This window comes from Mus caroli, chromosome 5 (assembly GCF_900094665.2).
Source record: "Mus caroli chromosome 5, CAROLI_EIJ_v1.1, whole genome shotgun sequence".
Lineage (NCBI taxonomy): Eukaryota > Metazoa > Chordata > Mammalia > Rodentia > Muridae > Mus > Mus caroli.
In genome coordinates this window covers 135,150,135-135,165,506 of record NC_034574.1, presented here as the reverse complement: position 1 = coordinate 135,165,506, position 15,372 = coordinate 135,150,135, and the positions used below count along the sequence as shown (strand labels likewise).

Here is a 15,372-nt window from a genome sequence, read left to right as displayed (position 1 = left end):
GGGCACAATTTGCTGAGCACACCTTCTAATTTCTAATCTTGTGTGTGTGCATGAGGTGTGGGCATGCGGGGGCCAGAGGCTCATGCTGAGCTAGGCTGGCTGGCTGGCAAGCTCAGGGTCTGCCTGTCTCTGTACTCCCACACATATGTAATAAATATATACAGCTTGAAACAAAAGGAGAAAAGAGAAAGAATCCGAGGCCCGGGTAAGGCACATGAGTCCATGGTAGCCTGGGATACACAGCAAGCCCCACTCTAAAGCACGCATCCGATGTCATCTCTACCCCACTTAGCATCTCACAGCCCAGGAACACTTCTAGACATTTGGTTTGTGCAAGTCCATGCATGGGGGTAGCGGTATACACGTGTGGGGAGGGCAGATGTCACCCTGGGGGTCATTCCTCAGGCACTCCCCACCTCAGCTTAGAGGAGCTAGGCTTGCTTATAGGCTAAGATGGCTGCCAGTGAGGCTAGGGGATCTTTCTGACTCTAGCCCCCCAGTGCTTTGATTACAAGTATATGCCGTTATGCCTGGCGCGCGCGTGTGTGTGTGTGTGTGTGTGTGTGTGTGTGTGTGTGTGTATGTATTCTGAAGATCGTGCTTGTACCTCGAGCACTTTACCCACCAAGCTGTCTACTCCAGCTCCTCCATCGGTATTTGGACTGGGAGAACCCATCAGTTACGTTTTCTAAGATGACTTCTTGCGTCTGTGCACCGTCAGCTCTACACGTCTGTGTCTACAAGCCATCTAGCATGTGTCTGATGACAGCTGTGGGGGTCCAAACTCGGTGCCTAAGGAAGGGGCCTGACTGGGAGCCGCTGGTGGGTAAGCTGAGCTGGCTGAGGGTAACTTGAGAATGCCTGCACTGAAGGAACAGGGCGGTACACACAGTGTATGTGTGCATGTGTGCACATGACACACCTGGTCAACCCAAGATCTGCACCAAGGTTGTCATGGTAACAGATCTCCTCTGGTTCTTCCTTCCTCTCTACCAACAGGGAACAGGGATGCTACCCCACCCTCTGCTGGGAGGATGCAAGGATCCTTGAGTCAAAGCGAGAGCCTGCACTTTAGAATCGCCACAGCTACCAGACAGAGACACAGACAGAGCCTGTGGCTGTGGTGGATGCCTGAGTGCGCAGCAGACAGGATCCTGGAGAACAGGCTGTGGATGTGAGAAGAATGAGCCGTAGACCTGGGGGGCTGAGCTCCGCCTGAAGAACTGCTGCCTAATCCTGGAAAGGTGGAAGGTTTCTGAGGCCTTCCCTGGCTCACCATCTGGGTACAGCTGACAGACAAAGGCTCGAAGTGGGGCTTCCAATGCAGACAGGACCCACCAGAGAACACGGGGCAGCACCCTTGAGCCTCTACGATCTTTCTCTCTCTTCACCAACTAAGCTGGAGGGATTGAGCAACAGCCCGCTGCAAGGGCTGCCAGTGGAAATCATGACTTTTAAGAAGGGTGTGTGTGTGTGTGTATGTGTGAGAGAGAGAGACAGACAGACAGAGGCACAGAGAGAGACAGTGACAGACAGAGAAGTGAGTGTGTGTGTGTGTGAGAGAGAGACACACACACAGAGAGAAAAGAGGTGTGTGTGTGTGTGTGCATACTCATGGACACCGGACAGTCAAGTCCCCGAGGTGCAGGGCTGTAGGGCTGTGAGCTACCTATCACGAGTGCTGAGAACGGAGCTGTGGTCCTTTTGCAGAGGAGCACATGCTCTTTAATCCCCGAGTCACCTCTCCAGCTCCAACAATCAGGATTCTAAAAGCTAGAGCTACAGCTGAATGATAGAACCCATCGCGGAGCCGCCAGAGTGGTCCTCGGGGGCAGAGCAGCTGCGGACATGTTGGCCCAGATTAGATTCTAGCGGCAGTACAGCCAAGTAAAACAAGCCCCGAGACGAATGCGTGATGTCGATGGAGATGTTTGGTAAACTGACCTTCCCTCCTCTGGCCTCCGTCCAGGATGCTGGGGATCATGTGTCCCCACAGTAGACAACATCTGACTTGATCCCTGGCACCAGGAAAGGAAGGGAGAAGAGGGGGGGGGAGGCTGTGTTCCTAAATATCACGCCCATCCCTCTGCAGCGCCGCGCCCTACTGCAAGCCAAAGCAACACTTGGTGGCAACCATCTTCAGGTTATTTGCCTAAACAGCTCCTGACTCACTCCCAAAATTCAACCCAAGGCAGCCACCCTGTCACCAGGAGCCAGTTCTCACTGTGCCTGGCAGCCCTGTGGCTTGGCAGAGTCTCCCCAGGGCACTCAGGGTGCCTCCCATCATACCTCTCCTGAAAGATCCCCACGTGTCCAGAGGCCTCGTCCACCTACTTCTGCTTGTTGTTTGTTTTTGAGACAAGGTCTTGCTATGTAGAACTGGCCTGGACCTCCCGGCAATCCTCCTGCTGCAGTCTTTTGGGATTTACAGGTGTAACCCACCACATCTAGTTCCTGGCTTGGAGCCTTGGGAATCTGTTATGGTGCCCCACTGTCCTGACCTTCCACTCTCAGTGCCTATCCTACCGCGCTGAGGTCAGGAAGCCTGTCAGGCAGGGAGCCCTGTCCATCATGGAAGCCTCTATGAAGGCAGGCTCTCAACCCAGCTCCCACCTAGAGGGAAATCTTACTGTTCTGGGTTTTCTGTTTATTTAATTTTTATTTGTTTATTTTTAAAAAATAGGGTTTCTCTTATAGTTGGGGCTGGTTTTAGACTCACAGCAATCCTCCTGCCTCAGTCTCTTTGCTGCTAGGATTCTCGGCTGAGGAGTCCCACTTCAATATGGCTCACAGGGCAAACAACAACCACCACCACCATCACCATCAAAACCCAACCCCGCTTGCTCCTTGAATCCCACAGGATGAAAGAAGAACCAGCTCCTCTAGGCTTCCTCCCACCTCTAAACGCGCATTATGGCACAAGGGGACGGACAGACAGACAGACAGACAGACACACACACACACCCCGTTGACTGGGTTGGCTGGGTTGGGGATAGGCCCTGGTTGCTGAGGGGTGTGGCTTCTTGGAATCGAACAAGAACTCTATTCTAGCACCAGTCAGTGGCTCGAGGGGGGAGGCCTAAATGACTAGCTATTCGGCTGGTAAATTATACCAAAGCTCTTGCCTGAAGGCTCATAAGCTGAACACAGAGGCCTGCCCTGTCTGCAGGCAGCAGCCCGGGCTGACTGGGGATGATTTTGTCAGGAGGTGAGAACGCTGATGGTCTAGCGTCAGATCTCAGCTCAGTCAGTACACAGCTGGCTTGACCATTACAGCCTGGGCTGGGGCTAGGGTGGTGGCTCAGAGGGAAGAGTGCTTGCTTGCAAGAACCGAGTTCAAATCTCTAGAACCCACATAAAAGCCAAACACCGCAGCATGTCTGTCATTCCTGTGCTCCTGGGGGAAAGAGGGAGTGAAGCCCGATGACCCAAGGCACTAAGAAGTGACCAAACAGTGGAAGGAGGGGACTGACCCCTGAGGTTGTCCTCTGATTTCCATACACGTGATGTGGTGCATGCGGACATGAGAACACACAGATTAAAAAAAAAACACACACACCAAAACACAAACAGCCCCAGTTCTCTGCAGCCCAGGCAGACCTTGAACTTTATTCAGTTTTCTTGCTTCAGCCTCCCTAGTCAGCCTCAGACCAAAGCCTGGCTTCCAAGTCATTTTCATTACATCTTAGAAGGAGGAGTCTGGAGACCTGCCCCACCACCAAGGGAGCCAGCTGTCTGGCTGTCTGAGAGTAAGAATGGAATACCGAGTTGTACACAAATGGGCTTTTAGCAATGCTGTTTAACACAAATAAACACAACAGGCCTCTCCTCTCATGCTGCTCCCCAAGCCCCCTCCTCCATCCCTGCAGAGCCAGGCCTTCACGGAGCGGACAATGGGCTGGGGAAGCTGGGGTCTGCAGGGGACAGTACACAGCAAGCATCGCTGAGGGATGGAAACAGATTCCCAGCTTGAGGTGCCGCAGACAGAGAGGCCACTCTGTGACCTCCCACGGTGGGGACTGGCTCAGACTTGGAGGGGAGCCACCCAAGCGAGCAGTGGCTTAAGCACCCCACTCCACAGTGTGAACACCCCAGAGGACAGACTATGCAGCAGGAATGAGTAGCACACTCCTGTCAGTATCCCTTTTTCAGGAGGCTGAGGCAGGAGGATCAGGGCTACACAGTGAGTTCAAGGCTAACCTGGACTACAGAGAGAATTCCAGGCCAGGCTGGCCTACAGAGTAAAACTCTGTCTCAGAAAACAAAACAAAACGTAAGCTTCCCTTTTTATTTTCTTGCTTTTTAAAAATCTTCTGTGTGTGGGTGTTGTGGCTGAGCACACGTCTAGGTGCACTGGTGTGCCTGGTGCCTCTAGACGCTAGAAGAGAGCACCATATCCTCTGGGACCAGGGTGACAGCTGGCTGAGAACTGCTGTACAACTGCTGGGAATTGAACCCAGGTCCTCTGGATGAGCAGCCTGGGGTGCTAACCACTGAGCCATCTCTCCTGCCTCTAACTTTTGTTTTGTTGAGACAAAGTTTTTCTGTGTAGCCCTGGCTATCCCGCTCCTCTGCCTCTCGAGTTCTGGGGTTAAAGGTGTGCACCACCAAGCCTGGCCTTACTTTTTTTTTTTTTTAAATAATGAAAAAGAGTGTGGCAATTGACACAGGAAATTTTCTGTAACCACCTGAGAAGGTCTCACAGCAGGAACCTGTCCAGGTTAATAAGGAATCAGTGATTGACAGATGAGGCCTCAGAAACTAAACCAAAATCCACCTTGCTGGGGATTTTTCAGAACCCCAGATTTTCCTTCAAATTCAAATTGGACCTGGAGGGGTGGTGTGCAACTGTAATTCCAGCTCTTGGGAGGTAGAGGCAGAAGGGCCAACAGTTCAAGGTCAGCCTCAACTGCATGAGACCCAGTCTCAAAAAAAAAAAAAAAAAAAACCAACAAAACAAAAGCCAACAAAGGGGATGCCAAGATGGCTCAGTAGCTAAAGGGGCTTGCTGCCAAGCTTGACAATCTGAGTTTGAGTCCTGGAACCCCTGGTGTAGGAGGAGAGAACCCATTCTCAAAGCATATTCTGTGACCTCACAGGCACATGCGCACGCACACACTCAATAAATAAATAAGTATTATTTAAAAATCAATACAATACACACTGCTTTAAGAACTCCATATGTTTAGAGAAGCCCTTGTGGGAGGGAGGTGGCTGGGAAAATCTAGAATGATGTCACCATGCCATTTTAGAGAATGCCTGACACGTCCCAGCAGGTGGGACAATGAATGTCTTATGAAGGACTTGTAAGTGTGAAAGCTCTCAGACCATGAGAGGAAGTGCTCGGCCCCACCAAGGAAAATGACAATATGAGAACTATTTGCCAGAGGCCTATGACATAGAGGGCAGATAACGACAATGACAATGAGGGCAGCAGGCGAGAGAGCTGGGATCTGACGAGAGCTGGGATCTGACGTCAGGCAAACCTTGCTTGAAAAAGAGCTGGAACCCTGGGTTCATTCGCCAGGGCATTCGCAGTGTACATGGTGTGTGTGATGCATTCTGGGAATCCCAGAACTGAGGGGAGGGGAGGGCAGGGGGATCACAAGTTCAAGGTCATCCTCGGCTATGTGACTTCATTCAGGCCACTCGTGTGCGCGAACACACACATTCTCTCTCTCTCACACACACACACACTCTCTCTCACACACACACATACACACACACATACACACTCTCCCTCCCTCCCTCCCTCCCTCCCTCACCTGAATGAAAACTTTGGGAAAGCTGAGGCCCCTTTCCTGGGTCTTGGCCGCTGAGCTCCTAAAGACCAGTAAACGTCATTTCAATTACTCTCAAGACAAGACAATCACAGGGAGGGGCGTGTCAGGGCCTGCGGTGTGGGCTGCCCAGCGGTCTCTGTGTTACAGCCTATCCTCTGACAGCGTTTCCTTTAAGGAACAAATGACTGGAAGGAAGAAAGAGGCCACGTGCTTGGATACAAGCACTCTGGTCTGCGTGGTGCCACATGCCTTTAGACCCAATGAGCTCTGGCCTGGCCCAGTTCTGGGGGGTGGGGGTGGGGACAGCTTCAGAAGGAGAGAATCCCAAGGGCTTCATTAAGAGGGGAAGAAGCTCTATAGGGGGCTGGACCTGTGACTACACAGGAAGCTCCCTCCACTTCCTATGTTCTATGGTCCACACTTGCTGCAGTACCCTTCTTCCCATGAGGCCCGTTCCCAGGAGGTCAGAGGCGCAGAGACTTCGTCTTGTGTATGTGCCAAGGAAAACCGCTGCGGGATCAGGAAATGGCTTTTTTATTATGAGACAGAGCCTTGAATTCTAAGTATCAAGGATGACCTTGGACACCTGGTCTACCTTCTTAGTGCTGAGATTAGGTGTGCACTCCACAGAAGGTTATAGAACACTGGGTTGGAACCGAGGGCTTCAGGCATGTTGGCAAGCATGCTACCAACTACGCCAAATCCTCAGCCCATGGGTAGCAGTGCTTCAGTACCAAGTCCCGAAGCAAAGAATTCTCAGGGATCTCATTTAAAGTACCTTCTTTCAGATGAGGCTGGTGAGGCGGCTCAGCGGGTAGTGCTTGCTGTGCAAGCATGAGGTCCTGAGTTCAGATCCTCCAGAGGCACACACAGAAAAGCCAGGCACTGCAGCCCGCACCTAGGATGCCAGGTCCCAGTAAAAGACCCTGTCTCCAAACACTAATGTAGAGAGCACAGAGGATACCTGATGTAGGCCTGTAGTCTCTGCACACGTCCACACACACGTGTATGTGCACACTTCACGCTTGTGCAGACAACACACGTCACACAGAAAGCAATTCACTGAAAGATGGGCCAAGGCTGCTGTGGCCGTGGCTACCATGGTGACCTGAGTCAGGATGTGGAAGGGTTCAGGAAGACTAAATCCAGAGGGACCTATGCATTAAGAGTGATGACAATGCAGTCTCAGATCGGGAGGAGCAAGAGCCCTCTTGGGTCCAGGCTCTGGGACAGGGTCACTGCTATCGGCCAGCAGCTGGCTCTTCTACAGTGAGACAGTAAAAGAAGTATATGCCAGCCCTCCCTGGAAACCACACAGGGCTGACCAGAGGCAGGCAAAAAAAGCATTAGTGAGTGAAAGGCTTGCTGAACAAACCTGGAGACCTGAGTTCAGTTCCTAAAACGATCACATAAAGTGGAAGAGAGAACTGGCTTCTGACCTCCACATGTGTGCTGCAGCAGCACACCCAAGAACACACACACACACACACACACACACACACACACACACACAGTCAGAGACAGAGAGAGAAACGGAGGGGGGGAGGGGTCAGCCCAATATTTCAAAGTGCACACACTGGCAGGTCACTGTGGTGAAGCTCAGCTCTGCTGTGAAGTATCTTGTGCTGCATTCCTGGGGTTTGTGATCACACCAAGTGTTACTCAGGCAACTGGCTGGCCCTGGCATGGGCACTTTTGATTGGGTGCACCCCCTTCACCACAAAGGGAATCTCCTCCAGAGAGATGCTTTCAGGAATGTCTACAAACTGCCAGAGGTGGCGGTGGCACTGAAGGTGAAAGGCTAGCATGGTGGTCTATGCCTACCGAGATCCCAGCACTCAGAAAGCCGAGGCAGGTGGGTTGCTGTGAGTTAGAAGCCAGCTTGGGCTCGAGACAATAGCTCAAAACAACCATGAAGACTGAAAGCAAGGGCTGATGGTATCACCCAGGAACTCAGATTCCCAGAGATTTGCCTGCCTCTGCCTCCCTAGTGCTGAGACCAAAGCTGTGTGCCACCGTGCCGGGCTTCATACAAGGCAATACGTATAATGCATCTAACCCAAGGCCCTGACACACACAGATCCAGGCTAACCTAGAATGACCATGGGAAGGTTTAGTGGGCTCATGTAACATCTGAGAGAACCTGGTTCCAGCTACACGGTGACAGCTGCACTACTTCCCTGCAGATCTACGACTCAGATCCCGGTCTCAGGAGGGCTCAAAGAACCCTGTAACAACAGAGCACTCAGCTAATGTCACCTCACTGAAGCACAGCTTCCTCACGAGGACGATGAGCCATGGGCAGAGCCTGACCTTTGCCTCAGTGCTCAGCACTCCTTATGAATGAAGTCAAGCACATTGTGTTGTAGAGCAATTAGCAAAATCAAGGGTGCTTTATCCAAACCTTGAATTTCATGTAATAATAATTCAAAATCAGTATGTAGTTGGGCCTCTTGGTGAAGGCTTGTCATTCCCAGCGTTTGGGATTCTGAAAAAGCAGAATGGTCAGTTGAAGGGCTGCCTGGGCTTCCGGCTGTTGAGTTTAAGGGCAGCCTGTGCAAACAGTGAGATCTTATCTCAAAACAAAAGATAGCGGGGAGGGAGAGGCTTGTTTAGCATGTGTGAAGCCTCCAGTTCAATCTCTAGCACTATAAAAACTATCTGCTATTATCTGAATGTAGTATCTGCTGTGAACACACACAAAAGCTCTCTGAAGCCCGTGGTTGTATTTCCTGGGTAAACATGTATTTCAGAATATTGCAGAAAAAGCCAAGTCACCAGAGAGGGGACCAGGACAAAGTATCAGTGAAACCCTGGATGGAGAAGCCAGGCCAGACAGGCTCTCTACTCAATCTCTCCATTCTGGCGACTTCCACAGGTCTGGGACCAATCTATCCAACTTGGCTCAGGAAACCCTTTCAGGAGCTGAAGGCAGAGCCAGGAAGGGCCTCCCGGAAAGGGCCAGGCATCTTCCACACACAACCAGCCCAGAGGGCGGCCAGTGGCTGAGCCTGTCCGTCTGGAATGAGAGCAGCATTTCCTGGAACAGTAATGTTGCAGGCCAGCCATGTGATGGCTTCAGTCCTTACCTCAGCATCCCAGGCCAGACACAGCACTTGGCTGGAGACTCCTGCTATCTCCCTGTGTCCCATCTAAAGGGCAACAAGGCTTTGTTATTTCAAAAACAGCAGCTCCATTGGTCTAAACAAGGCAGAGCCCAACTCAGTCCTCCCAGGGCACTTCCTCTCTGCAGCCCTGGGCCAACCAAGCTTGCCTTCCTAATAAGGAGAGGCCAGCCAGACCTAACAAACTACCCAGAGCCCAAACTTGGCCCAGCCCAGCCCAGGAGCTGCAACCCAGGTGGGTGGGACAGGGCCCGGCTGTGACGGGCAGCTCCCAGTCTCTTACAGCCCCACCTAGTCCTATCTGGCATCAGTAGGTACAGTTGGCTAAGTCCACAGCACGGAAGAAGTCGAGGCCAGGAAGCAAAGAGAGAGCAACCGTATTCCTGGGAGGCAAGCATCACTCTGCTGGCGGAGGGCCACCAACAATAAGGAAGTGAGTTTCATTTCATGGAAACGGCTCTCATTCCTTCGCTGCACAGCAGCAGAGGCAGGACCTGCTGTCTTGGGTGAGCCCAAGCTTCTGAGGTCCGTGTGTATATCTGCACATACATGTACGTGGCATGTGCACACATGTGTGCAGGAGATGGGAGGGGGATAATGGGTGTCCTGCTTCAGCACTGCCTTATTCCCAGGAGACAGGGTCTCTCAGAGAGCCTGGAGCTATGCCAGCAGCCAGCAATCTTGTTCCAACTGCCCACGTGGCTGGGGTACAGGTCCGTGCAACCAGGCCTAGCTTTTACACTGCATGGGTACCGAGGACTCAAACACAGCTCCCTACTGCAACACCTCCTCAGTCCCAAGATCCTTCTTTGATTTCCTGCCTTGGTGAAAAGCAAGGACCGAGGGCATCTTTCAGAAAGGGGGAAAGCAGCAACCAGCTTCCATCACGTTCCAGCTTTCAACAGAGGGAAACTGAGTCACAGACAGCAAATGCTCACATAAAAGCCAGGGGAAAGCTGTCTGTATACCTGTGACCACAGCATTTGGGAGGTGGACGCAGGAAGACCAAATGTTTATAAAGTCATCCTTTGACAACACAGCAAGTTCAAGGCCAGCTTGGGCTACATGAGACCCTATCGGAAAAAAGAAAACATGAACTCGCAAGTACTGTGTGACAGCCGACTGCTTCTGCCCAGGAACACCTCCTAGGACTGTCATCCTGTCCCTCCCTGTCCCCTTATGCTCAGCCTTTTTCTTTTTTTTCCTTGTCATACTGCACCCACGTGTATGTTAATTTGCATATATGAATATGCTGACGAGATACAGCATATGACAGAGAGCATGGAATTCTTTCTGAAAGTCTATGGCCTTGCTTAATGGTCTATATTCTAAGTCCATCCATTTTCCTACCAATGTCTTTAATTTTATTTTTCTGAAAGTAGAATAGTATTCCAGTGTTTGTGTGTCTACCAAATTTCACTATCCAGTCATCTACTGATGGGCAACTGTGTTGATTCCAGAGCTTTGCAATCATGAACAAAGAAGCAATAAACATGGGGTTACAAATATCTCTACGATGGAGTATGAAGGTCTCTGGGTATACACCCAGCACCGAGATAGCTGGGTACTAATTTTTAAAGGAATTTCCAAATTGATTTCCACAGTGGTTGCACTAAGTTTCACCCCATCAAATGTGTCATATAACAGTTAATGACAGCTGAAAGTTTGAAACGAGTACTAGAGCCTTATCATCTAACCATGGCGTGCATCTGTAAGCAGGCCAGGAGGTAGCTGGGAACCTGTGCCTCCTCAGGGTTAAGCGGGGAGCCTGGCAGATTTTGATGAGGCCGTCCAGCATTGGCATTTGCTATGGCAGCAATGAAAACCGAGCCGACTCACTCTACAGTACATCACACACAGTAGGCACAGGCACACTTCACAGCAGTGGCCAAAGCACCGGCGTGCAGAGTATAGAGGTAGCAGTCAGCAATGGAACGGCGGCTGCTGCTGGTGTGTGGCTGCTCCATCTCTGTTGGGGACTGGCTCTAAGGCTTTATCTTATTTCGGCTCCCAAAAAGCTGTGCTTCCAGACCTTGAGGGTCTCTAGCCCCAGCTGGCTCTGACTGGTAATAAAGAATGGCCATATAGCCAATGGCTGGGCAGAAAGATGGAGACAGGTCTTTTAGATTGCAGGGGCCAGGGGCCGGGAGAGAGAGGAGACACAAGAGAATCACCATGATGGGGAAGGAGAAAGATGAAACTTAAAGGCAAGTGGTATGTAAGAATCTGAGAAAGTGCCCTAGCAGCCCTTTCCCCAGTTGGGTCTGGGGTAACAGAGATAAAATATAGATTTTGAAAGATGTTTACTCAGGAATACCAGAGGGAATGTCTGCTAGCTGTGGGGAGATTTAGAAGTGCCCAGCCATTGAGCTAGTCAAGGCATATCAAAATTAGCTGGCATTTGTGTTTTTTATTTGAGAACCCAGAGAGCTCTTGGGTGGGTGCACACATGTGAGCCGCTGAGAGCCAAAGCGGTTTAAATAATTCGCCACTACACATCTCTACCTCTCCTACCCCAACACAGACCAGCCCAGGCTAGGCCTGGGGTAGACACCCATCTTCCTTCCCAGTGACTCAGGAAGTTGATTCAGGAGGATAGAAAGCTGTCGGTCTGCCTGGGCTACAATGCAAGTTCAAGGCCAGCCTCAGCAGTCTTAGTGATACCCTGTCTCAAAATGAAAGGTGACGAGTGCTAGGGGTGTAACCCACAGCAGCAGTGTTTGCTAGGATCAGCCCGTGAGGGGCCGGAGGTGTGGCTTGCCTGGCATCTAGGAGGCCCTGGTCCAATTCTTAGGACTATAAACAAACAGCCCTGTCCCCAAACACCAGCAGGTTGGGAAGGTGCCCAGCTAGGAAGCTTCAGAGTGCTCGGTGTCTGTCTAGCTTTCAGGAAGTCTTCTGGCTTTGCGGGAGGACTGTGGAGTCCCAGGCGGGCCACAGGTGGAGCTGTCCCCTGGATCAACAGCACAGACCGGGGAGCAGAGACCAGCGCAGAGCAGTGAAGGCCCGGGAAAGCACGTGGCAGGATGAAGCAGGTGCTGGCACACAACAACCAAAAGGGTCCAAAGTCTTGGGCATCAGTTAGCGACCCTTCATCCTTCCAAGGAGGAAGAGAAAACTCAGAAAAACAAGAGAGGCTGCCAGTACACGCTCCCCCAGGCCCACCTCAGAGTAGCCACTGTGAACTCTACAGATCTCTGAGATACGGCACCAGGAAAAGTATGCACTCACATGCATAGAATTTTTTAAAACAGTTTTTAAAATCTCAGTGAAGAACTGGAAGATATAAAGAAGACCTGATGGGACATCTTATAATCATAACTTATGGTAATCTAACAGACGACATCAAGTAGAATGAACAGCCCAGAGGAGACCTGGGAGTGTGGCTCAGTGGTAAGGGTGCTCACCTAGCATGGGAGAGGCCTTGGGTTTCCAAACTACCAAAAACCAAAACACAAAACACGGCTGGCAAGCTCGCTGAGTACATAAGGATACTTTCAGCCAGGCCTCATGAGCTGAGCTCAATCCCTAAATCCTCCGGGGGAAGGAGAGAGCCAGTGCCCTCGGGTTGTTCTCTGACTCCACATCTATGGCATGTGTTATATACCTGTGAAATAAATGAACAATGGAAAAAAAGAAAAGGAAAAGAAAAAGAAGAAGAAACTGAAGAAAAGAAACTGAAAGTGAGTGCCGGGGACTTAACCCAGGGACCTGCCATTCACAGTCAGATCGAAGCACAACAGAAAGGCAATGAAAAGCAATCAAAGAAACGATGACCAAAAAAAAAACTTTCCGGAACTGACCACAGCAACAGAAAAGACTGACAGATGGACAGAAAATCATGAGTGGATAAACCCCAAATGACCCAGGCAAGGATGGCAGTGGGAGGTAACTCCAAGCCGTCCGCGGAATCTGTGGCTTTAGAAGGTGCCTCTAGGCCGATGCCAGCCATTCCATCAAGCCACTGGAGAAGCAGAGAATGAAAGCTGCCGCTCGGGTCTGCTCACATCCCGCCCGGAGCCTAAGGAATGGTGCTGCCCATCACTCAACCCACTGGAGGAACTCCCTTGTTCTAGCCTGGTCTGTTTCCATGATGATCCTATTGTTTTAGGGGTTTTTTTTGTATTGTTTTATTTTCTCAGGGTTTTATATAGCCTAGGCTGGCCTTTAATTCTCTATGTAGCCAAGAACGACATTAAAATCCTGATCCACCTCCCAAGAGCCGAGATGACTGACGTGAACCGTACCCGGGTTTATATAGTAAGGGACTGTGAATTCCAGGCAAGCCCTCTACCAACTGAGCCCAGCCCCAGCCCTTCAGGGCTTCTAAACCCCACTAAATTGACATCCAAGATTAACCATCCTACACTCCAGGTCACTTTCAGACAAGGGGCTGGCTTGGCCCCACCCACCCCAAGGCCATCTACCTCCTCACCCACTCACACCTCCTACAGGAGTGAGGTTGGCAATGATTGGCTATCCAGGGAGACTGCGGGAAGTGGGAGTCTGATTCTCTGGGGAAGGCAAGTAGGATGAAGTGAGAAAAAAAAAAAAAAAAAAAACCTGTACTGTACGCACCACTGCACAACTGTGGGAATGGGTGACAGAGTCAGGAAGTGTTCCAGCTCTGCGTGGTGACAGCTGAAGGCCTGAATCTCAGCACCTAAGGCAGAGGCTGGAGGATGTCAGCCAACCTGTGCTCCAGGGTATGGCCTCACCTCAGAACAAATGTGGGCCCTCAAGAGGGCTTAGGGGATACAAAACACTTGTATATAAACCTGGTCACCTGGAACTCAACGGGAGAGGAGAGAACCGACTCCAGAAAGCTGTCCTCTGAACCCCCACCCTCAAATGATGATGATAAAATTAAAAACCTCCCGAGATGAAAGCGCACTGCTAGGAGACACTTCTATCAGTCACGTGAGCACAAGGACCCCAGGCCCTCAGAACTCTTGGCAAAAAATAAACTTGGTGAAGCTAGCTCAGGCCTGTAATCCCAGCACTGGAGACAGGAGGGTTCCCGGGACTTACTGACTAGCCAGCCTAGCTGAGCATGTGAGCGCCAGGCTTGGTAGACCCAGCCCTCCCCAAAAAGGCAAAGGGATGGAAGATATCTCAACAATTAAGAGTGCTCAAAGCTCTTGAGAGCCTGAGTACAGCTCCTGGTACCCAGGTCGGACAGCTCACAACCACCTGTAATTACAGCTCTGGCGATCGGACACCCTCCTCTGGCCTCCACAGGCACCAGGCATGAACACAGTGTACAGACAGACACACATGCACATAAAATAAACTGAGGAGCAAGCTTCAGAAGAAGGCCAGCGGCCATGAGACTGCCTCTCCAGGTGGCTGAGTGACCCTGGTGGTGTCACTAACATCCATGTGTGTGAATGGGGTGAGTGGGGGCTGGATGGGGGCGGGGAGAAAGACTGAGGAGCCCAGGCCGGCTTCCTGCCTCATCCTTCGTGAGACCCTGGGAGGATGGAGGACAGGAGTGGCCATGGTGCCTGGCTCTCCGCTCTGGTTCTTCTCTATCTTAGGTTTTCCTTACAGCACCCGGGGCCCTGTGCACACAGAACAGAAATAACTACACATAAACAACCCTTCACTGGGTATGGTGAGACAGGAGGATTACAGTGAATCTGAGGACAGTCTGGGCTACCTAGTGACTTCTAGGGCAGTGCGGGCTACAGAATGAGGCTTTGTCTCAAATACAGAGGGATGGCTCAGTGGGCAAAGGTGATTGCTGCCAAACCTGATGACCTGAGTTTGATTCCTGGGTCCCAAATGGTGGGAGGAGGAAGTTGTGTTCTAATCTCCATCCATACCATGATATGCACATCCCTACCACATAAAATGCACAATAGCCTGGGTGATGGTGGCTCACACCTTTAATCGCAACACAGAGGCAGAAGTAGGCAAATCTCTGAGTTTGAGGTCAGCAAAGGCTACAGAAAGAAACCTTGTCTCAAACAAACAAGCAAACAAACAAACAAAAAAAAAAAAACGAACAAACCATAAACATTCAACAAAGTAAGTAACTGTATTTTTAAAATCCCACAGGGGCCAGAGGTAGGGTCAGCGGTAGGACTCACAGTTTGCTAGGCAAGCCAGAAGACCTGAGCTTGGTTTAGGCACCCACATAAAATGCTGGGCAAGGCCATGCACACGTGGCTGGAACCCCAGCGCTGTGGGAGGCAGAGGCAGGAGGATGACTGGATTTCCTGACCACCAGCCTAGTGAGAGACCATCTCAAAGCAATATGACCAAAGATGCTACAGCAGGGTACCAAGGTCCTTTTCTGGCCTCTGCGAGTGCACACACTTGTGTACTCACACTCACTCCTGTGTGTGAATGCACACACTTGTATACTCACACTCACTCCTGTGTGCCTGTCTACACACTTGTGTACTCACACTCACTCCTGTGTGCCTGTCTACACACTTGTGTACTCACACTCACTC

General features: G+C 51.0%; 1 protein-coding gene across 1 annotated transcript in view; it reads right to left on the bottom strand.

Annotated features, from left to right (window-relative positions):
• Positions 1-15,372, bottom strand: part of Foxk1 (forkhead box K1) — a 63,799-nt gene that overhangs the window by 27,045 nt on the left and 21,382 nt on the right. The gene's annotated exons all lie outside the window — the stretch shown is intronic.